Here is a 23,300-nt window from a genome sequence, read left to right on the forward strand (position 1 = left end):
ACACAGGTTACATATTTTGTGTAGAGCATAGCACTCCAACTCTGAAATCTGTGAGACATTGTTTCACCCTTCTACTACTTTTTGGTAATTTTGATTATGAACGCCTCGGCCTAAAATTCCAAAACTTTATACACATGTGTGGATTGACATAAGGGATGTAAGTATAAATAATCGCCTTGGCATCATGGATACTTTTCTTATAATCCCCAATTCTTTGCCATTTCTGTCCCCAAGGTATCGGTGAATTCTACAATGTCTCAAATTATAAACCACAAAATCACTTTTAGCCTGCGAGATTTTCACCTTTTTACAAAGTCTTGAAGCAGAGATAAAAGTCTTTACATTTTTATTCATAAATAGTCTTTGGAAGCAAATGTCAGTATTGTTCTCCATGTATGGGCATGCCTTCCAAGGCTACCCCCCTTCAGGGGCAGGGTCCTTATGGAGATTCCCTTGAAGCGTCCTGTAGAAATCACAAGGAATTGTAACTTTCTTTTCACATGTAATTGTCCTGGAAGTTCCTTTGTCAGTGGGTTCAGCCTAGACTAGATTCTGTCCAACCTAATAATTATTGCTGGGGTGTTAGTATCTGCTGAGAGAGGCCCTGGAGTTGGTATCCTCCCCCTCAAGCAGAAACCTATTTTTCTTTTGGAACTTGCAAAATCCAGCCAATATGGTTTAACTGTTTTACTTTCTTATATTTGGTCCGGAATTAAACAAACCAGTTGAATAAAATAACCCATGTGTGTATTTTTCCCAGCAACAAACCCCTTCACATTGCTAGATAATGGGAGGCTTTCATTCAACAGTTTAATTTTAAATCGGGCCTTTCTCCTTGCGTTTGCAAAGCCCATTTTACATGTGTGGTGAAAAGCTGGCATTTCCTTTTAAATTCGGTTTTGCATCTCCCTCTGGATTCCCACACTGTCTTGCAGCTATAGTTATTTTCTGGCATGAAGGTGTTTTGTTTGAAGCACATATGTATTGAAATTGACATGGCTCAGATAGCTGGAGTTTCTTTGAACTACTGAGCTTTGATACATTGTAAAGAAATGAACACGTTTTCCGTGCAGGAAAAGTGAAGCTCTTTGTTGATTTTTCTCAGAGTTGATTTGACAGGGCCTGTCATTCAGAAATCATGCCTGGTTTTGCTGAAGCACAATGAGATATACTGGGTATGGCAGGGCCTTATCAATCACAGTGGTTTAAGGAAAAACAGATGGAAATAGCGTCAGAGCAGCATTTTTAAAGGTGAAAAAGTTTCCTTTTTAATGGGGATTTTGGGCTTGCAGCAAGGCAACGCTGCTTTTTCACTTTATTCCATCTGTATATGTCAGAACACACTGGCACGCTCCCTCAGTGTGTCCCCTTGTTCCATCCTGCCCAATGTATGCTTGGCAAGACGGTGCAGGCATCTTTTTGTTGCTGCAAAACACAGTTTTAAGGCCATGGTGCCCACAGGAGCCAGCGCAACCATTTTGCTGTTTCTGCGCAAATGTAGCTTGGTTTTGGCGAAATTCTGTTCAGTAGGTCAATGTAGCCCACAGTACTCTGAGTTGATGTGTGTGCATGCCATGTGTATGTGCTTGGGGCAATGCCATACTCACGTGTGCCTCTGCAATTGATGCATGTATGTGTTGTATGCTCACAGTTCAGGCTGCCAGGCAGCCATGTTGTATGAAGTGATTGTGTGGACAGATGCCCAAGCAGGTGTTAGTATGGCCATGCTGTGAGTGGTGCAATCATGAGTGTCTACTGTGAGCAAACATTCCACTGTGTGTCTTGCCACCTATGTGTACACATCAGTACCCCGGCCCATCTGTGCTTGCATGCAGTTTGTGTTTGTCCAACCTATCAGTTGACTCCCTGGCCACCCCAGTGCCCCTGTGCCATGTCTCCCGTAACAACGCAGCAGGTTGCAGTTGGGTCACGTTTCCTTTGCCATTGTGCCATGTCATGTCTCTTGGTATGTGTCAGCGCACTGCCCTCTTTGTGCTGTGTTTACATGTGAATGTGTCATGACTGTGGTCATCATTGACCCTGGATTGTTGTGTCTGTTTTAATGGGAATTGCATGTCCATGTGTGTGAGTGTGTATGTTGCTGGTTGTACCATGGCCACTTAATGTTACTGTAAATGTTGTGTATGCCACACAGGCGTTGACACTGTACACTGATGGCAGTGTTCTGTGTCTCCTTTCCCGTACTCGCTGCAGCTGGAGAAGAGGGCGGAAGCGTTGCTGTGGAGGGTGGAAGCAGGGACCATTCCACCAGACCAAGGCGCAGTGCCTCAGTCACTCCCCTGTGACGGCTCATCTTGGGGGAGCAATGCGGTTGAGGTAGCGCCAGAACCATCAGGCGTGGCTGCTGAGGGTAAGTCCCAGGAGGTGAAGGTGGCAGGGGACTCCTCAGCAGTGGTGGGACAGGGTGATGCCACACAGGGGCCATCAACGGGGGAGACTACCATGTTAGTTCTGACTACCATTGGTACGACTAAAGCCAAATTAGATGATTTAGACTCTGATGAACTAACACTGGAAACTACACGTGCAGCTATTGAAGAACCTTCTATGCAATCCTCTCCCAGTCCATTGGACGGAAATGGCAAACAAACTTGTCAATTTGATCCCAGCAGCGACTCACAATAGTAGCCAATCAAGGATAGGTTAATTGAAGAGCTTCATTCGTGCAAACATTTCACAGAATTCTGCTATTGGATAGACGTGATGAATAACCTGGCAGCGCAACATCAGCCCACGAAAGCAGATACATTCTGCCAATGGGATCAACCTACAGGACCAGATTTCTCAAACAGACATAAGCCAGACTATGCAAACATCCCAATGTACCCTCTGCTGTATCCCCCCCTGTGGGAATAAATCAGTCTGCAGCAGGTGGGAAGAATGTCGCTGTTGGGAGCGTTAGGGATAACCTTCGCCAAACAACTGCTGAGCTGGAAAACACCAAGCCGCCCGCGTATAAAAACTCTATGGAACAGTTAAATAGACTGCCCTTTCCGCAGGTTCCGGCCCCTCATACTTCCATTACAGTTGGAAATCATACTCAACCATCTTTGCTACATCGGGGGACTGGGGAAGAAGAAGCTGATCATGCCCCTGTACAGAATCCTCAACAAAATATCATTACCTCTAAGTATTGTCTCCCCAGAAATGTACGCATTGGTAACACGTGTATGCCCTCAATTGCTGATGACCTGAAGAAGATTGTCATGGACTGCAAACATTTTATTATTACCAATGTGGAGGCCTCAGTGGGTTATGAACATATAGAGGCCCTGAGGTATAAGATTCAGGCATGGTTACACCAACCGACTGGGCCAGGTGTTGTGAGACTGAGAGACTTGAAGTTCATTCATATAATTAAGATCAATCAATGGGGCACCCAGGCCATCAGGGAGTGCATACTGGTGGGTTGCGGTACTAGTAACCTGCCATCTTATTTGGCCATCTGCAATGATCTATCAAGAGTCTCATTGGAGGTGAGGATAGTTGTTGATTTTTCTGCTTAATTATTTTATTACTTATGGATTCTGTGTTTTACTTCTGTAAGGAAGGCATGGTATCAACAGTAAGACAGACACAAGTGACCACAGTTGAAGGGTGTTAATTGAACTTTCACAAAGGTGAGATAAACGCCTATCTAAAACTAAATCTACAGATGGGAGCAAGCTATGATCATCAAATAATAATAATGTAGTCCTAGTGGAGTCTTGTCAAATTAAAAGGGCTTATACTAAAATAAACGATAGCCAACCCTTACTACTAATGTACAAACAATGCGGGGGATGTTCATGAAAAAGAAAGAAGCGTTCACAAAATGATAATTCAGGATGTTCGGGTTGTTGACTTCCCTTCCCCATGTTTTCAGCACGGGGCAAGGTGGTTCATTCGAGCAAAGCACACACTCTGGCTTCTGGAGCACGAGGACTTGGGGTTCCATGTACGCAGTTCAAGACCTTCTGAGTTCAAGTTTCTTCGCTTTACGCAAGTCTCTTGACTCAGAGAGCCTGTTACACAAAACAACACAAAAATGTTATTTTCCTCTTCTCAGTATTCAATTCTGGGTGTTCACGCTCTCTCAGCTGGGCTCAGATCCCTTTACACAATGAAAGTTCAACATTGGATCCCTCTCAGTCGAGCTCAGTTCCCTTTACATGTATGTTCAGATAATTCTTTCTCGGGTGACACACGGTTCACCCCGGATCCACCTCAGCCGGGCTGAGATCCCTCTCTTTCACTCGATTAGTCTCCCTCAGCCAGGTTCGGACCAATTGTGATGCACTTTAAACTATCGAAGACTTTCAAATGTGCACGGATTTAGCTTGACCTGTTGCATGATCACTTCGATCTCAATATTCATTTTTCCTCACACTCAGCATCAGTTGGATACCTAACAGAGACTTTTGAATAAGCACCCACGTCGCGGCGGACCACTCTGTGTATGGTATCTTTTGCTCGCCTCCCAAATTTCAATTGCAAAGATCAAATTATCTCTGCGTCACTCTTAGCAAATGCCTTTCACACTGTTCTCTTTGTACAATGTTGCCACTTGCAACCATGGTTCAAAACACAAGCTGGTTTGCTATCAGTCTCTCCGACTCAACGGCTGTGCTATCTTCTCTGATGCCACTTTGTTGTAGGAGCCAAGGACAGTACCACGGCAGCAATCACTTCTCCCTGCCTGGATAATCGACACGGGAGAGCCCCGAGTACCTCCGACACAATTTGAATGTTTGATCAGCCTTAGTTCCTGGTCTTTGGTTTCTTACTTTCCAAGGCTCATGAAAGTAACGGTCTTTAGAGGTCAGAGGTACTTCCCTCCTTACGACTCGCCTTCTTTCTCTTTGTACTAAACTGCAATCTTGGAACTGCTGTTTCCTCGTGCGGTTAGCCTCCCTCAGAGTGTGCTGTCGTTCTACGCCTTTTATCCGTGTGGGGAATCATGATGGAAGTCAGGTAATTGCCTGACCTTGCCTGCGACATGTCAGGTATATGGGTGTGGTGTTAGTCCATTGCCGCTCACCGTGAACTGTCTGTGAGAAAGAGTTTGTGTTGAAAAAAGGGGGCTGAATTCCTAGTATCTACATGGTAGGATGAGGAAAAGGTGTTATTGGGAAGGGGATACCATGTCTCACCCTCCAGTGTCCCACTTCCACTCCCAAGGGCCCCTCATCCAGGTGATCCTTCCCCACTGGTCAACCCCCAGGAACTGGATCCAAAAGCGATGGCAATGTCCTGGCCACCTGCATGACAGATCCCTGGGGACTAACAGGTGAGACACCTTCAGTGTCTCACACTTCCTTTTCTGTGTTGTTGGTTTAATTGTTTTATGTTGCGTTCTGAGGCATATGGGCATGTTGGTGCATTACAAAAAAATACATACATTAATTAATTCGGTCAAGACACCCTGGAGTCATCCAGGTTGGGGGATGTGGAGGCGGAGGAGGTGGCCGATGCAGCCCAGTCCATGAGGTCAGGTGGGGGTGTCGAGGTGGGTGTTCATGCTGCAACCCGTATGTGGAGGTGCCTGTTCAAAGTCCTATCCAGGGGCCATCGGATGCAGCAGTGTGCACTTTCCAGGATGCCTCCACCAAGACCATCATCCCCTTACCAGCTGATGTGTCCCTCAGGGATCAAGTGCTGCCCCTGCTGGCCGGCCTCATGAGGTGGACCGCATTCATTCGTGGTGATGGGCAGGCTACTCGTGGTATGCTGTTCCATCATCAGAATGAGCTGTTCTGTCTCATATCCTTTCTGGCCCAGTTCTCTGGAGGGCTCTGTGGACTGTTCACTGCTGTAACCCCCTCCTCGGCTTCCTCCTCTGTGCACAAGCCGTCCTCCAGGGTGCCTTCGAGGCCACATATCAGCATGGCCACCTGTGCACCAGTCCCACCACCAACGCCCGTCTGGTGGAGCTAACGTACCCACCCGGTGGGAGTCCCAGCTATGTCAGCTGAGGTGGTCACCATGCCTACGCAGGCACTGACAAAGACACAGGCAACGGAGGTCAGCAAGCACCTCGGAGCAGTGCAGGTGCCATACGCCCCAAACAAATGTAATCACGTCGGAGGGCGTACCGACAGAGCGTGCACTGGGCATGGTGTCAGCAGGTGGCAAATATTAGGCAGCAGACTGTCAGAGGGAAAACCACCTCGATGAGGCAAGTGGCAACAATGAGACAGGAGGACCATAGGGGGACCTTGACAGCCATTTCTTCCATGTCCCGGCAATATGAGAGGCAGCTGCTTGCAGAGAGGCAGCGGGCAAGGCAGGTGCAGGTGCATGTGATGGTGGCCAGGCTCAGAGGGCGCTGCGTCGGACACAGAGGTGGGCTTCCATCCTGGAGATGACTTGCAGGTCGGCATGGGATGCAGAACATCAGTTATTGTCCACCCTGCAAGCACTCCAGGCAACAATAGAGTTCCGTCGGAGGGAGGAGGACGTGGCCTGTAAATCAGCCCTGGTCGACAGGTTGTCTGAAATTGGTGAGGAGGACTAGCCCCCTGCCTTTGTATATAGTTCTTTAGGTATAGGTTTCATTTATATTTTTTTTCTTTTGCCCGTACTTCTTGAACATTCCTTCCCAGTTTTTCATGTATATAGTTGTTTAGGAATAGGGTTAATTTCTGTTTTCTTCTTTTTCTACGGACCTCTGGAACATTCCTTCCCTATTTTTCGTGCATATAGTATTATTCAATACAGCTTTTCTATGAGTACATTCCAGGCTTCATGCAGTTCAATTGTCTGTCAGCGCATTTGATTGTTTACATTTTGTTCAGTTCATCTCTTCATTGCAGGTAATGTGTATTGTGGCGTGCCTGTGTTTGCCATGTTGATGCTGTGATGTTTGCGTGTGGAGGGATGCACATGTGCCTGACATGTGGGGGTGAGGCCATCAGACGAATGCAAGCTGCACTTGATGAATTTCATTTTTCATTACGTGTGCAGCATCACTACATGTTTGGTATCAGCGTGCCAGTGTACTTGTCGTAGAGGCTTCTGTTGTGTTTGTGTGTGTGTGCGTGTTGGTGTGTGGGTGTGATGATGAACATATGGGTATGGTGCAGTGATGTGTGGATGTGTTATGTATTTTTTGGTTGACTCTCATTGTAGAGCGATGACACCTGATGTCTGCACTTACCCTTGCACTTGCCACTGGCTGGCCCTACTTCTCTTATTTTTTATTTATTCTATTACCCCATGTACTGCACTGTCTCCCTCCTCCGCCACCACACTTTCATCTTCCCCTGCACTTGTGCGATCTGAATGACACTTGGCCTAGTGGGATCGCTGTCTCTGTCTTCCCGCTGTTCTCCCTCCCTTGCCACATCGCGCCTTGAAACATTTGTGTATAGTCACGTTATAAATGCCATATCAAATCATATCATTGCCACCTGTTCATGTGTATGTGCACGCTTTTGCATTGTTTTTATTTCAGTTCCACTGTTGTTCATGTATCCCCTTTGCACATGCTTGGGATTGTGTATGTGCCCACACTCTATTCACTGTAGTGTGTATTTTGCATTTTTGTGTGCTGCAATGGGAGGTGGGCTTCATTGCTGTGTCACTCCCATGTCATGCTCACACGCCCACCAGCATGTGCAGTCACACACTGCCTGCTCTCATGTCATGCTCCACCTCTGCCACTGGAATGCAGTTGTGTTCCATGTTTGCTGTTTCTGTGTGGCAGCACACATTTCCTGTCTCACTGAGTCATGCACTCTCTGACTGACCTCTCATCACCCATGCACAGGCCAGTCATGTTGTCGTCCCTGAAAAGGACTTGGCCATCTCTACCACCTGCCTACTTATGCTCAGGCTGTAATGTGCCTAGTCATTATTCATGGATCTGGCCAATGTTTGATTCTGTGTGCTTCTGTCCTCAACACACATTCAGTTGCTGTGCTTTGATGCCTTTGCAATGACCCATGGCCAATATGCACATGCCACTTTGCATGGCATTCACATGTCACATGTGGATGGCATGGCCACAGTGTTGTTGGTGCAATATTGTAATGTCCAGTTGAGGTGCTGCAGATCCAGGTCGGCCTGGGAGTGACAGGAGATGCTCCAGTCCTGGATTGCTCTTCAGTGCTTCCAGTTGGTCATGTTGGTGGTGGACATGTTGGAGGTTTGCTTCATGGTGGAGACAGATCACAGAGGTTCAGCTGAGTTTCAGCTATACATTGGACTGGTAGGGTAGCAGACTGTCAGTGGGTTGCCTGGAGTAGTGTCTGAGGTGTGGGGACAGGTGGGTGGTGTCTGGGCTTAAGGGGGCTGGCTGGTGAAGTGCCGGAGGTGTAGGGGGCAGGTGGGTGCTGTCTGGGCTTGAGGGGGCTTGAGGGGGCTGGCTGGTGTAGTGTCAGAGTTGTGGGGGTTAGTGGGTGGTGTCTGGGCTTGAGGGGGCTGGCTGGTGTAGTGTCAGAGGTGTGGGATGCTGCAGGGGGGTATCTTGTCTTGAGGGGGATGCCTGGTGTAGTGTCGTAAGTGAGGGGGGCTGGTAGGTGGAATCTGTTCTTGTGGGGGCTGGCTGGTGTGGTGCTGGAGGTGAGGGGGACTGGTGGGTTGTATCAGGGCTTGAGGGGGCTGGCTAGTGCAGTGTTGGAGGTGTGGGGGGCTGGTGGTTGGTGTCTGGGCTTGAGGCGCCTGGCTGGTGTGGTGTAGTGGCAGAGGTGTGGAGGTCTGGTGGATGGTGTCTGGGCTTGAGGGGGATGCCTGATGTAGTGTTGGAGGTGAGGGGGCTGGTGGGTGGTGTCTGGGCTTGAGGGGGCTGCCTGGTGTGGCGTCAGAGGTGAGGAGGACTTGTGGGTGGTATTGTGGATTGTGGGGGATGGCTGGTGTACTGTCAGAGGTGAGGGGGCTGATAGGTGGTATCAGGGCTTGTGTGGGCTGGCTGGTGTGGTGTCAGAGGTGGGGGGTGGGTGGTATCTGGGCTTGTGGGTGCTGGTTGATGTAGTGTCAGAGGTGAGAGGGGCTTGTGTGATGTCAGAGGTGCGGGGGCTGGTGGGTGGTATCAGGGGTGGTCGATCAAAAGGCTGAAAAAAAATCTCGAATAACAAAAATCTCGAAAAAAAAGGCCGAAAAAAAAAATATCGATTTTTTTTTTTTTTTATATATGTATTTTTTGGGTCAGGTAAGTAAAAAAAAGGGTTAAAATAAAAAAAAATAGAAAAAAACGTCATAAAAAAAAATTCGATATTTTTTTTTTCGGCCTTTTTTTCGAGATTTTTTTTTTCGAGATTTACAAGTTCGGTATTATGACTATAAACCGGTATCAGGGCTTGAGGGGGCTGGCTGGTGCAGTGTCAGAGGTGTGGGGGGCTGGTGGTTGGTGTCTTGCTTGAGGCGCCTGGCTGGTGTAGTGGCAGAGGTGTGGAGGTCTGGTGGATGGTGTCTGGGCTTGAGGGGGATGCCTGATGTATTGTTGGAGGTGAGGGGGCTGGTGGGTGGTGTCTGGGCTTGAGGGGGCTGCCTGGTGTAGTGTCAGAGGTGAGGGGACTGGTGGGTGGTGTCTGGGCTTGTGGGGGATGGCTGGTGTGGTGTCAGAGGTGAGGGGGACTTGTGGGTGGTATTGGGGCTTGTGGGGGATGGCTGGTGTAGTGTCAGAGGTGAGGGGGCTGATGGGTGGTATCAGGGCTTGTGGGAGCTGGCTCGTGTGGTGTCAGAGGTGGGGGGTGGTATCTGGGCTTGTGGGTACTGGCTGGTGTAGTGTCAGAGGTGAGGGGGCAGGTGGGTGGTATCTGGGCATGTGGGGGCTGGTTGATGTAGTGTCAGAGGTGAGGGGGGCTTGTGTGATGTCAGAGGCGAGGGGACTGGTGGGTGGTGTCTGGGCTTCAGGGGGTTGGTGTGCAGCAGTGGTATATGCTGGTAGTTTGGATGCCTTGGGAGTCGGGGGGCAGTTTGCGGCAGGTGCAGCCCTTATTAACGTCGTAGCATGGGTGGTTCCGCAGGGGTGCAGCCTTGACTTACGAGAGTGCTTGCGTGGTTTTGCAGGGCTGCAGCCTTGACCTACGAGGTTGCTCCTGCGGTTTCACAGGGGTGCAGTCTTGACTTACGAGGGTACTCACACAGTTTCGCAGCTGTGCAGCTTTGACTTACGAGGGAGCGCATGTTTCGCAGGCATGCAGCCTTGACCTACGAGGGAGCTGTTGCGGTTTCGCAGGAGTGCAGCCTTGATTTACGAGGGAGCATGCAGCTTTTCGCAGGAGTGCAGACTTGACTTGCGAGGGGGCTCACGCATTTTTGCAGAGGTGCAGCCTTGACTTATGAAGGAACTCACGCGTGTTCGCAGGAGTGCAGCCTTTACTTACTAGGGGGCTGGCGCGTTTTAGCAGAGGGGTGCAGGCTTGACTTACGAGGGTGCTTGTGTGTTTTCACAGGGGTGCAGCCTTCACTTACGAGGGGGTTTGTGTGTTTTTGCAGGGGTGCTGTAGGGTGGGTTAGGGGTGGACACAGGTTTGTGCTAAGGTTGGTCTATGGCTATGTTTTTAGTTTGCACGGGGGCGTGTTGTGGGCATTCCTCGCACAGGTTGGTTTTCTTTGCAGCTCAGCTTGCTTTGCGGTTTGGATTACATGAATACACGTACCGCACAATTTGAAATTTTGCGTGTAGTGCAGCACATAGTTGATTTTGGCATGGGGACTTTGCGGGATCAGTGCAGACTTTTTTGTGAATCAGGTCCATGGTGGAACTATGTTCCCTGCTGCCCTGTCCCCGCTCCCCAAAAACCCCATCGCCACGCCCCTTCCCACCCACCATACAAGCCCCTAAACAAATGTGCCAGCTGTTTAAGGGAACATTCGCTGCAGTGCACTGAAGTGCAAGTTTCAACATCTTCCTACACTTTTATTTTAAAACAAAACCAGTCCGGAATGGGTTATTTTTACAATAAAAGAATGAGAACAGTCAAATGAATTTAATAAAGTAAAGGAGCACCGCTTCCGCCCGCTTCCGCCCACTTCCGCCCACTTCCGCCCACTTCGACCACTGACTTGAACAAGCCACCAGTTTACAAAGAAGATGGGTTTGAAGTGTGGCCGCCATGCGTCTCAGTTTCCTGTGCCTGTGGTCTCTTCCTTTCAGAATACAAACGTTCATGTTTGGCATGAGCACTTCTATTAATTTCCTCTTTTCGTTTTCTGCATTCTGACCGTGTACATTCTTGAGCATATGGGCATATGTGTGTCCACAGGGCACAGGGACTAACAGCTCTGCACGTTTCCACAGGTTTACACACCCTTTCATATCACAGCCTGTGGTGTGATTGCAACCCAGGGTGGTCATGAGAAATATTCACGCTTAGCCATATAGGGCTTGGTCTGGTGGCCTGTGTGAAATGAGGAGGTCGTTGTGGTCCACATCTGAGTGGCCTTGTGTCCAAGTCACACAAACGTACTTTCACGCCTGCCACGCAGGGTACCCGCTGTGCACCTTCTCGGCAGAAATACCAAGGGCAGAAAGAGTATGCTGTTAGGATTTGCAGTTACTAGCTTGATATGGACAATTGCACCAGTGATAAAATAGAACAAATATTTAATTAATAGTTAACGGTACAAAGTGGTTTGTCACAATCCATCTTATCTGAACATGTTTGCACTATGGCAAAAAGGAATTACACTGTTATGTTTGCTGCATAACACAAACATGAATGTGGTTACTATGGGATTAAGTCATGTAACTTTTAGCACGGTGCAAAGGGACTTTGCACTGCCAACATACACCCCGATTCACAGAGCGGTGCAACGTGTATTTTGCACCGCTCTGTGAATCAGGGTGTTTGTTGGCAGTGCAGAGTCTCTGCACTACTCTAAAAGTCCCATGAATTAGGCCCTATGTGTCTTTTCATGTTATGCATCAAACAGAGTCAATAAAACTGTCTGCTTCGTTTCTGCTCTAGTGAAAGCATTCTTGGATAAAACAAATGAGGGGCAACCTATTTCCTCCATTCCGTGTTATTCAAGCAGCAAAATGAACGCTAATTTGCAGCCTGTCACTGGCTGCTTGTTTTAGGAAACACACTTCTGTGGAGCCATTCTTTAAACCAACTGCAAAGTTGAGAACTGTGTTAGTGGTTAATATGTGCTGCTTGCTTTAAGTGAAGCCAGGCAGCCAGGCAATGTGTGACGCCTCATCACTGGAAGGCAGTTGACTCTCGCTTTGTATGTTACAGCAAAGTATTTGCATACCCACAACGCCTTGCCAATGTGGCTCTGAACTGGTGGTGAACTTTCAACAATGGTTACTGGGTGTTGTTGTGGAAAGTGTGACTTGGCTTAAATGGAATATTCTACTTTCTTTCATATTTCATGTAAAAGGGTTTTTTCAACCCTTTATTTAAAAACCCACCATAACTTTGCGGCTATTTAGCAAAACATACAAAGAGAGAGCACGAAAGGAGACTACCTCTAACATAAAGAAAATATCTATCCGTTGTCGCAAAACACCAGCTCCTGGAGCCAGATTACTTGACACTTGCACCAATACTAAAAGTCGAGCAAATATTTCGATTATACAGGAAGAGGCAAACAGGTTTTTCACAAGTCATATTATTTGAAGACTCTTGTACTAAGGCAAACATGATCAGACTGTTGTACTGTTTGCTACATAAAATAAAAACAAATGTGTTCACTGCATGACATTTCATTTCACACAGCAAATACAGTAAATAAAACAGGCTGCTTATTTTTTGCGCTAGTGAAAGCGTTTCTAGATCATACAGAGGGGAAGGGGTCTAAACGTGTTTGCATTATTCTGTATCATCAAAGCAGCAAAATTTGAGCTAAATTCGTTTGCACTATTTTTTGCACAAGGGCACAGTTTTGATAATCTGGTCCCAGGGGATTTGACAGAAAAAGTATGCAGCCAGGGTCGGATTTTCCTCTCGGCCTGTGGCTGGGCCTAAATCATCCCTGGGGAGTGGGGGCCGGTTTCCCCACGCCTGGGCCGGTTTGTGGGAAAAATAAAATTCGAAAAAAATGATTATTTTGAAGAAAGTAAAACACCTGCAACAGCTTAATTCATCAAAGCAAGTTAACACATGTTACCTTGATTTGATGATTGATTTGCAGAATGCAAAGTTGAGGGGCCTGGGCTACCGCCGGCCGCGCCCCTGGAGTGGCTGTGCTGTTGTGTTAGTGATAAATATGTATAAGTGATATTATTGATAAATGACCAATTTTAGAGTAGAATAAGCATCCATTTCTGACTATGTATTTTGCAGTAATAACATGTTTTTTTCTGCCCTTGTCTCTGTTACGATCATCACAAGACATTCCATCTCAGTTTCCTTGGTCACTTGACAAAATCCTTGTGCCTAAAAGCTTCTGTACAGTGTAGAAATATTTGACCATAGCACATCAAATGGCCATTGACTTCATTGTGCCACAATGAATGCTTTGTTGTAATGTGTCTATCTTTCCCATCTCCCTGGCATGCTGTTCAGGATGTTTGTTTGCATGTATGAGGTAACGAGTGCTCAGAGTATGGGATGTCCTGTTAGTGCGCTGCTTTCCCTATTTTGCCAACCTCTGAAGCCTGAAAGTAGATGCATGCAGGCTTGACATGCAGCCAACTTTGCACCAGACCTGCAGATGAACTTAACTGGTCTGCTATTAAATCTTAGTTACCAGTTTAATGGTATCCACTACAGAATAATTGCTCATTTTACTATAGCCGATATGATAGCTCAGTGGGTTGAGCGCTCTCTGCTGCGATGTGTGTGTGATCTGCAGGTTGGAATCCCAGCAAGGCCATCTCAGCCTTTTATCCTTCTTAGGTCGATAAATGAGTCCCAACACAAGTTGGGTGATATTGTATGCATATTTGTTCTATAAAAAAGCGCTTAAGCGTAAGTGCTATACAATAACATATTATCATTTGGCCTTGGACCTCTGCTTGCATTCACAGTAATTTGACAATGTGGATCTATACACACATATTAATGATACATATGGTGATCCATTCTTGTATGAAATGTATATTACATTAGTGAAATCATAACCATATTTTTCGTAGTGTACCTAAGAACAAAGCTATTTGATGCCACTTCCTGTTTTGTCAAGGGGTGAAAGGTTGTGTTTCATCGCTTCCCGGGATGTCACTTTGGGGTGGGGTCAAATGATATCACTCCTGGTGATGTCATCAGAGGTCAAGGGTCGTGAGACAAGGGGTGGGCCACTTTTTTTTGAGGCGAGGGGTGGGCTACTTTTTTTTGGGTGTCTGGGCCTATTTCCTGTCCCAGTCCAACCCTGGCCCTCATCACGAGTTTGGTGGTATCCCAACTGGGATACTGCACAACTTTATTTGCGTTAAGGGCCACCCGTCTGGCAGTATTATTGCTGGTTCATGGTTTGGGTGCTTAACATTACTCCGCATTCCCCGTTGGGTCCATTGGACCCAATGCGGAATTTTTGGTGCAATTACTACGTGGTAAATGTGGCAGGAACACTGTTACAGGCGCATTTAAAGGCTACCACCCAACTCGTGATGAGGCCCTGTGTATGGTGTTTTAAAGGATTATTTTAGAACTGCATTTCTGCATTTCTTGCATTTCGGTACTCATTTTAACTGCAATGTGCTTTTTAACATGCATCTAAGGAGGTTCAACCCAGCAAAGCTGCACGTCCTTTTTTGCAGATTTTCCAGATGCAGGGCAACCTATTTTAGATGTCAGTGTTTGCAGTAGCGCAGTATTATGAGAACGCCGCGGAGGTAGGCCTATCCCCCACCCTGATGTGGATTCTCTGGATGCAGAAACACAGTTCTGGTTCTCAAATACCTCTTTCTCAATGGCGTATTGCTTTTTTATACGCATGCTTCGTTTGGTCCTACTTCATTCATTTTGTAATTTGTTATAGTGCCTTTCACCATAATTATGGCCCAAATGCGCTTTTGTTTGAATGTCTCAGAAGGACCGGAGTCCAAATATTTGGGAGAATTTGGGAGGTGCTATTATTCGTGTTTGCATTTCAGCCATTAAAGTCAGGCGCGGGTGTCCAAGCCCTGCGAGTCACCCATGTGTTCATGGAGTGTGTATGTGCACCGCTGAGGTATACTATGGACTAAAGGAGTGGATTGTGCTTAAGCAGAAAGAGAGTTATGTGGGAAGATACAGTTTGAATTGTCATTAAAAGTAGCATCATTCTTATGGCTGAGTGTTGTGCAGTAGTGTTTGTGTTATACGTGAGTGCAGGGTGTGTGGAGCGCGCCCGTGCCTTCCGCTAAGTTGTGAAGGTGCGGCGTGTGAGATGAGAACTGGGTTAGCTTTACAAACAACAATCTCTACTTCCTGGGTTCCATCTATGTACAAGGAGCAGTGCTACATTTCACAGGCGATCCAAGTGCTAGATATATGCATAATGCTTGCTCAGCCAACAGGGGGTTAAAGATTGACTAACGAGGTAACAAAGAACTAGCACTTTCCCCTGAAGCTGTAATACCAGGCAAGGCTAGAGGCTTTAACATCTGCTACAGTCACATCCTACTCTGACAGGTGGTCACCTTTTGTCCTGCACCTAGTCAATGGGATAATAAGATTCCAGGACTAGTCCCACTTCCTGGTCACGTGGCATAATTAGAAAGAAGAGCTTTTCCATGAAATCCGACCTTTTGGGGGAAATCTTCACACTCAGGCATGGGTTGATGATTACAAGACCACGCCTCCCTCACAAAGGTGCTTTGGTGCAGTGTCCCCGACAGCAGATCAGGGTATGGTTGGGTCGGATTTAGTTGCACAGGATGCAGGTTTTTTATTGGACCAACTGTGCAGAGATGGAACAATGTATTCGCTTTCTGAGACCTACAGCCTTCTTTTTAAGATGGCGCCTCATTTCACTCCCACCATCTGATGATGAATTAATTCTGTGATACTTTGAAAGCTAATGCATTGTGCCATCGCTGCATAGTGCCTTCAGTTACTCCAATGAAAGGCCTTACAACTCGTATCTTGTGTCATTTTAAAAATCGACTGGCGCTCCACACTTTTCTTTGCATTTCAAACGTGCTTACAATTAATTTAAGGAAAGGCACGTGCGTGGGTTTTCTGGGTTTAAGACACCATTTTGACTGCATCAATATCGCTTTGCCGCGGGCCAGGTCTGTTGAGATAGATTCGATCATCTTGTAGTCATTTCATGGCTGCTGTGGCCCACTTTGGCACTGGGACCATAATGCCCCTTCCTGCAACCAAAAAGGGGAGTCAGGGGGTTCCTTTGGCCCCTTAGCTGTATGTTGTCGGTATCGCGTTGATTCTCCCCCAACAGTTTTTTTTAAATACATTTTTCCATTAAATTATTTCGAAAAGACGTATTGAAATATATAGCGGGTAGGGGTATGGAGAGGGGGGTCGGGTAGGGTGTATAATATAGGAAAAGGTTTTTTTGGGGGGGGGAACCCCCCAAATAGAAACCCCCGAAAAATAAAAAAATAAAATTCAATGAGTTTTTTTCCAAATAATTTTGTCGAAACAAATTATTTCAAAAAGCTGCATGTCGATGTAGGGCCATAGAATTGAAATTGAAAGGTTATTTATAACGCGATTAATACCCAAAGGTTTGTAAGCTGCACACCCAGGGATCGAACCCGTGATGCTCCATGAGGTATTGCTTCCAAGGCGAGCACGTTGCCCCTGAGCTATCCTCATATTGTCTATCTAGTGATGTACCATCAAAGGACTCATCAGATACCCCCCTACCCAAAGATGGTTGTCACAAATTGTGGATGTTTGAGATATTCAAGCGATAAGCCATCACTGGATCTTACCTCACCAGGAACTATTTCCGCACCCATTGCAGAGAACTACACTTAGAAGAAAACATGGTCTTACCTTTTGCCAATGCCATATCTACATGGAACACAGCTAGGACCATGGTCAGCCGGCACGATTATCCTTGTCCCAAACAGAGGGAGGGGAATCACTCAAGGGGCAACCAAGTGCTGATGGCTTGAGATTCCAGGTTGCGCCATGTGCTTAGAAGTTATATTGCGTCCTGTGTCTGTCCAGGCAAAAGTTAATTTTGTGCTCTATGCCTACAAACAATCTTTTATCCCTCTGCAAATTGAAAAACTAGTCTCCATTTTACCTAATGTTCTCGCTCAAATGCAAAAAAGGTAGTATGCGCCCCTTTCTAGAAAGAACATGGCATGAGAACCTGTTCTGTGGTTTTTCCCCATTTTGAGAGCCCGCAGCCATTGCTTTTTGCCCCCTGTACTTTTCACAAAGGAGGACTATCTATTTGCGGATCAGTCTTTCTCCCGTCCACAATGGCAGAGCAGCGCAGTAATGCCAGGCAAACCTCCTTTGAACAAGAGTGCCAACAGCAACCCCAGACACGTTGTTCAGCCTTGTTGGGCCTCATCAGATAGGTGGAGCTGTACTCTCTGGGCATAGTGAGCAACGCGTCCAGGTCTGGGTTCCTCCAGGTAACCTAAAGTGACCATCCCCAACTTCCTTGCAAAAATGCAAAAAAAGGTAGAAGGCGCCCTTCTCTAGAAAGAACATGGCATGAGAACCTGTTCTGTGGTTTTTCCCCATTTTGAGAGCCTGCAGCCATCGCTTTTTGCTCACTGTACTTTTTACAAAGGAGGAATAACCATTTGCATATCAGTCTTTGTCCCGCCCACAATGGCAGTCCAGCACCGAAATGCCAGGCAAACCTCCTTTGAACATGGAGTACCAACAGCAACCCCAGACATGTATTTCAGCCTTGCTGGCTGAAATGTTCTGGCTCCTCAGGTCAATGCAGACATGCTTGGTGGGTGCAACCACCTGGGAAATCCAGTAGAAGTCTGGGATTTACCAATGTTGTCATCCCCTTCGCCCACTAAGAACAGCTCACATGGGCAGAGCATGAGGGAGAATTATTGGATAATTAAGGACTGGGCGAGGCAAAAATATTTCCTTCTGTGGTATGTACAAGTTATAAATCCATGTCATACGGAAGCCTCTACAAGTGAAAGGAACCATAACAATACAATCACGTTATTATAGCGCTTTATACTGGATGCCTCCCGCTTCCAGGCACTCGAATTAGTGTTGTTATCCAATTTAGTGGTACTCCATTTTTAGTTTGTTTTTTTAGTGACGCTTGCAACACCTATAAGCCGAAAACGATTGCATAAGAGTACAGATAGGGAGGAATAGCATATGAGGAGGGACACATAGCCTGCAGGTGTTTGGTTATTTGCCCACCCATTGACTGACCATGGCCATACTAATCCCTATGGCCATTCCCAGCCAGTTCCTACCTCTCTTAGCCCCAAAACACCTTCTCATGGGAACTCTCTGAGCTATCTGTATTCAAGCCTTACCATCAAACTTAAGTTCCGGACAATATTCTTTCAAAGCAGTCTTTGGAGAGTTATTGACTTAACTGGAGTTGTGAACCTGCTACTGGAGTAATACAAATATTGTAACCAGGTCTGCCTTCTACCACTCAATTTATATGCACTTGGCAAGTCTTTCAATGATATGATTGATATGATAAGTCATTTATACACAAGGGTTTCTAGGCGCGGTGAGACAAGGAAGGGAGGACAGAAGGAGGACAAAACAAAGATCTTACTAGGCCTTGTGTCATTCAGATCACGCAAGTGCGGGAGGTTAGAGGGGGAGAAGTGCAAGGGGAGTGGGGGAGCGGAGAGTGCAAGTAACTGGTAAGTGCTGCTGGTAGGTGGCTCATAAGTGCAGAGAGTCAGGGGACTGTAGGGTTGCAGATACAGTCCCTTAAGTCGTTTGGAGGCCCAGAGACAGTGCAAGGGACACTGGTCATGCAGGAGCCTGGTCCCGTCAGTTCAGTGGGAGGCCAGGTAACTAGTAGGCGCAGCAGACAGGGACATCAGCAAGGGAGAGAGAGAGAGAAAGCGGAAGTGAAAAGGAAGGTCATGACCTGCTTCCGGAACCTTAGATGGTCCTGCTCAAGTTTGAGAGAGGCAGGACAGCTGTTCCGAAGTCAGAGAGCTACCCCCACTCTATGCCTTGAAAATCGTCTGACCCTCAAAGAGTTGGAGGTGGATGAGCGAAGGGCTCAAGAAGGAAGATGCTTAGGAAGAGAAAGTTTATTGTAGTGTGGTCCCCGCCCCCAGAAAGCCTTGTGGATGATGCACAGGGTCTTGAACTTGATCCTCGCAGCCACGGGGAGCCAGTGGAGAGATTTCAGGGCTGGTGAGATACGATCCCTGGGCTTGAGGCCAAGGACAAGTCTTGAAGTCCTGTTCTGGATTAGTTGTAAAGGGTAGAGAGTGGAGGCAGGCAGATTTAAGAAGAGGTTGTTGCAGTAGTCCAGCCTAGAGAGGACCAGGGCTCTGGAGACCGAGAGCTTCTGATGGAAAGTGAGAAAAAGAAGAATACCTCTGAGGAGGTGCAGCTGATAGTGTGACGTGACTTTTTAGAGACGTCAGAGATGTGAGGAGAGAAGGAGAGGGTGGAGTCGAAGATGACACCAACGTTCTTGGCCTTACAGGAAGGAGCACGTAGAGGTCCCAGGATGGGCGGCCAGAGTGAGAGAGGGAAGGCGGGAGCAGGTGTCACAACGAGGAGGATCTCCGTCTTACTGGTATTAAGGCCGAGAACGTTGGAGCCACACAATTCCTGAATTGCGGGAAGACATTCAGGTATGAGAGAAGGAGAAGACACTGAGGACAGTGGTCGAAGTGGGCGGGAGCGGTCGGGAGCGGTGCTCCTATACTTCTTTTAAATAGGTTTTACCGTTCCTATACTTTTATTTTAAAAAGAAACCATTCCGGAACGGTTTTGTTTTAAAATAAAGGTGTAGGAACACATTGAAACTTGCACTTTCAGTGCACTGCACTGGATTTTCCCTTAAACATCAGGTGCATGAGTTTTGGGGTTTGTATTGTGCATGGGAGGGGGTGCATCAATGGGGTTTGTGGGGAGCTCTGCTGGCCAGTAGGGAACATAGTTCCACTACTTCTTTTCGTACACTTCGACCACTGACTGAGGGGAGCCTGAAGGAGAGCTGGGTGTCATCCACATAACTCTGAAAGTTAGAGCAGACGGTAGAGATGCAGTGGGCCAGAGGTGGGGTAGTGATTAAAGAGCCAGGGGTTAGAACCCTGGGGAACACCAAAAGTAGAGAGAGAGATAGATAGAGGAAATACCCAAGTTGGACCTGGGAGGGTCGATCGGTGAGGAAGGAGGTCAAATAGGCAAGGGCCTGACCAGAGATACCCAGGTTATCACAGTGATGATTGAGCACAATGGCGTAGTTGGCTGTGTCAAAAGCAGAGGGTCGATCAAGGAGAATGAGGACAGAAGGAAGGTTAAAGTCAAGATTGGAGAGCAAGTCTTCAGAGGTGTCCAGGAGAGCATTTTACGTGCTTCTGGCTGCTCTGAAGCCAGACTGGTGGTCTTGGAGACAACCAACAGATTCAGTATGTAGATTAAGCTGGGAGAGGGCCAGCTGTTTCAGGAGTTTGCCCAGGAAAGGAGTGGAGATCAGGCGATACTTTGCCAGAGAGGAAGGATAGGTAGAGGGCTTCTTAAGAAGTGAGGTGCACAAGGGAGTGCTTAAGGGTGGAGGGGAAGGCTCCAGTGGCAAAAGAGTGATTGCAGAAAGGATGTCGATGTGGCCCTTAATGGTTCTGGAGGAGCAGTGGAGCACCTGCTTTGACAAGACTTTCATAGATCAGACTTGTCTAGAAACATCGTCGGGAGTGAACAGGGGGAAGGTGGAGAAAGGAAGAGGAGACACGGCCGGAGAGCGGCCTGGAATGGTAGAGGGAGAGGAAGAGGGGGTAGAGGAAGAGACAGTGGACAGGATGTCCTGAGTTTTAATGGTAAAATGAGATGCCAAACCTGTGCAAAGGGCCTGGGAGGGAACAGGAGAGGTAGAGACTACAGCAGGATTGGCCATCTCCTTGCAGATTTAGTAAAGTTCGGCCGAGTTGTTAGGGGCTGCTGAGACGCAGGCTTGGATGTAGGCTCTCTTCTTAGAGAAGACAGAGAGTCTGTATTGCCTTTGGAGCAGGCGGAAGGCCAGTTTGTCAGAGGATACACTTGACGCCCTCCATATCGTCTCAGCCACCCTGCACTTGCGCTTATGGGTGGCAAGGTTGTAATTGTACCAAGAGTTGTACTTGGATGCAGGTTTCAAACGAATGTTCATGACAGGGTCAAGGACATTAAGAGTGTTAGAGATAGAGAGATGAATGTTGGAAAGGGCAGAGTGTGAGTCAGCCAAAGGTGTAGGAGGAGAAGAGAAAGCAGCAGAGAAAAGCCTCCACTGACACACGAGAGAGAGGCCACAAGAGAAAGAGACCCTGCAGACCAAGCATTCAAAGGAGGAGTAGGCCTGCATAGGAATGACAGAAGCAGGGATCCACTGCAGGAAGATCAGGGCTACTCCCCTGCCAGGAGGGTTGGTTCTGGGTTCAGAGAGGATCTTGTAGCATCAGGGAGGAGAGTGTCAAACCCTGTGACAGAGCTGGCCGTGAACCAAGTCTCTGTGAGACCGAGTACATCCAAATCAAGCTCTTCCAGGATACGGCAGATGTCCAAGGAATGTTTGACAGTGGAGCAAGAGTTAAGAGCAGCGACGTGGAACAGATTTCCACCTTTGCAAGACTTTCATGGAGGGGTACAGGCATGAGATACGCCCTGCGGAAGTGTTAGAGGTACCCGAGAATGTGAAGAGGAGGAAGGAAGAGCTGGCAGGGTATTCAGAGAGGAAGAAGAGAGTGCCGGAGAGCTGGCGGAGGGAGGAGAAGGCATAGCGGCCAGATAAGCAGGGAAGGTTGCCAGAGAGGTGGCAGAGGGAGGAGAAGGCAGAGCAGCCAGAAAAGCAACAGAGAGTACCAGAGAGGTGGTGGAGGAAGAAGGTAGCAGAGCGGCCAAAGAAGCAGCAGTGGGTGTCAGAGAGGTGGCGGGGGAAGGAGGCGGCAGATGAGCCAGAGAAAGGTAGATAGGAGTAGCAGGAGAAGGAAGGAAGTTGATAAGACGCAAGAAGCATCTATCAAAAAGGAGGAGATTGGCCTGAGAGCCCTGACCAAGACGATACCATTTAAGTAGACATTAATGATGGTCTTGGAGGAGTGGAAGGGGGCCAGGAGGGCCTCCCACCGGGTGCCACCGTTAATGGGAAAGGAGGAAAAAGGAGAGAGAACAGAGACCATGTGGGGGAGGGTCCATTGGCCTGGAGAGGCAATGACAAAGATATCTGTCTGGAGGAAGCACTGGAGTAGGTATCAGCGATAGGGAGGCCTGGGTTGGAGACCAGGATGTCCCTTTTTTGCTTCTTCCCACTAGAATTAGTGAGAAGGATAAGATAGTCGATAAAATAGCAGTTAGAGAAGATAGGGGAGACAGATAGAATTACACTTAGAAAACAATCTTTTGCTTTTTAGAAACATATCTATTTGAATAAATTAACATAAAGTTGTCTCATTTCTATCAGGATCTTCTCCCTTGCTTTGTTGGAGTCTTCTATTCTGTGAGTACTTATGCTAATCACGCCTTGATGCTTGTAGAGTTACCAGCATGCTACAAAACAATATAAAATCAAATCAAATCAAATAGAGTTCACCATAAAGGGTGCGGGCAGAGAGTAAGGGGGCAAGGAGGGGCAGCTCAAGCAGGAGGGGCGAGGGGGTCACACATTGGGGGCAAACAGTAGGGAGGCACATGGGGAGACACACTCAAAAGAGGGCCAGAAAGTAAGTACGCCACAGAACAAGAACACTGGAGCCTTGCAGGATCCTAATGTGAGTGGAGAAACCAGAAAAGTGCAAGCAAAAAAAAGTACACCGCAATGGAACTCAAAGGCGTGAGAATGCAAGTACAGTACAGAATACAAAGCTGGTAGTCATAGGGGACCTGGGTGGGGGGGAGAAATGCAAGCGATGAAGTACGTAGCAATATAAAAAGAAACCCAACAAAACAAAATACACAAACACTGGTAGTCCAAGGAACCTGAAAGGAACCTGGAAGTAAGAGGAAATGCAGACAATGCAGTGGAATGTACATATATTTTTTTTTTTTTTATTTGTAAAACTACAGTTTAATACATGTATCAAACTTTTGTTACAAGAGTGTCTCCTTTTAGCTGTTGTGTGCCAATTAAAGCTTAAGTTGATGTTGTCATTTCCGCTTCCTTTATTTCTTTATCCTTTTTCTTCACGCATAATGAACTCTTGTCTCTTGACCTCAGATTTGATCGGTGTTCAGGATTGCGTCTAGGAAGTTTATTATACTGCATGTGAGTTTGATGTTTTGGCCGGCTGCAACTGTTTCCCACCACTCGTCTGGGTCATAAAAGATGGGTTTGTA

The sequence above is a fragment of the Ambystoma mexicanum genome, chromosome 12, assembly GCF_040938575.1.
Source record: "Ambystoma mexicanum isolate Mex_15411 chromosome 12, UKY_AmexF1_1, whole genome shotgun sequence".
NCBI lineage: Eukaryota > Metazoa > Chordata > Amphibia > Caudata > Ambystomatidae > Ambystoma > Ambystoma mexicanum.